A 1233-nucleotide genomic window follows, 5' to 3' on the forward strand; every position below is an offset into this window, starting at 1 on the left:
AAATGCAGTCAGCAGTAGTATAATGTCTATGCATAGAGCCAAAGGGAAGATAGCGTCATCAGGGGGATCGTTTCATAAACTATATAAATGTCTAACCAATGTACCGTATACTTGAAACTAATAATAAAATAAAATAAAATATTTTTAAAAAGTGGCATTTACTACATCCATAAAAAAAAAGGGCAAAGTACCTCAGCAGACATTTCTCCAAAGAAGACATATAGATAGCCAACAGACAAATGAAAAGAGGCTCAACATTACTAATATTAGGAAAATGCAAATCAAAACCACAATGAGATATCACCTCACACCAGTCAGAATGACTATTATTAATAAATCAGCAATCAACAAGTGTTGACAAGGAGGTGGAGAAAAGGGACGTCTCATTGTGGGTTTTTGTTTTTTTTTAAATCTACAGCACTCAGTATTCCTAGGTGGCCACCCATCCGAGTACTAACCAGGCCTGACTCTGCTTCGCTTCTGAGATTAGATGAGATCAGGCGCGTTCAGGGTGGCATGGCCACAGACACATTGTAGTTTTGATTTGCGTGTCCTTAATGATACTGAGCATCTTTTCATGTACTTATTGGCTATTTGTATATCTTCTTGGGAGAGATGTCTATTTACATCCTTTGCTTATTTTTTAATTGAGTTGTTTGTTTTTTTGTTGTTGAGTTTTAGGAATTTTCTGTATACTCTGGATATTAATTCCTTATCAGATATATGACTGGAAAAAAAACGCGACTGGGATATTGATAGGGATATCATTAGATTTGTACATAATTTGGGGTAATATTAGCATCTTAAAAATATTAAATCTTCTACTCCATGAACATGGAATCTCTTTCCATTTGTCCATGTCTTAATTCTTTTGGCAATGTTTGTAGTTTTCATGATACAAGTCTTTCACCTCCATGGTTAATTCTTGAGTATGTTGTTCTTTTGGGTGCTATTGTAAAGGAAATTGTTTCCTTAATTTTCTTTTCAGATTGTCCATTGTTAGTGAACAGAAATGCAACTGTTTTTTGTGTGTTGAGTTTGTATCATGCTATTTTACTACATTTATTTGTTAATTCCAACAAATTTGGGGGGAATCTTTAAGGTTTTTCTACATATAAAAATATATCATATGTGAACAAGATATTTTTATATCTTCTCTGCCAATTTGGATGCCTTTTATTTCTTTTTTTTTCTTGCCTTATTGTACTGGCTAGAACTTTAAGAACTCAGTTG

At 33.4% G+C, this 1233-nt stretch overlaps 1 pseudogene; it reads right to left on the reverse strand.

The window, feature by feature from the left end:
• Positions 1–409: 409 nt before the first annotated feature.
• On the reverse strand, positions 410–528 carry LOC112477491 (annotated as a pseudogene).
• Between the last annotated feature and the right edge of the window lie 705 nt (positions 529–1233).

Source organism: Pteropus alecto, unplaced genomic scaffold (assembly GCF_000325575.1).
Source record: "Pteropus alecto unplaced genomic scaffold, ASM32557v1 scaffold413, whole genome shotgun sequence".
NCBI classification, from domain to species: domain Eukaryota; kingdom Metazoa; phylum Chordata; class Mammalia; order Chiroptera; family Pteropodidae; genus Pteropus; species Pteropus alecto.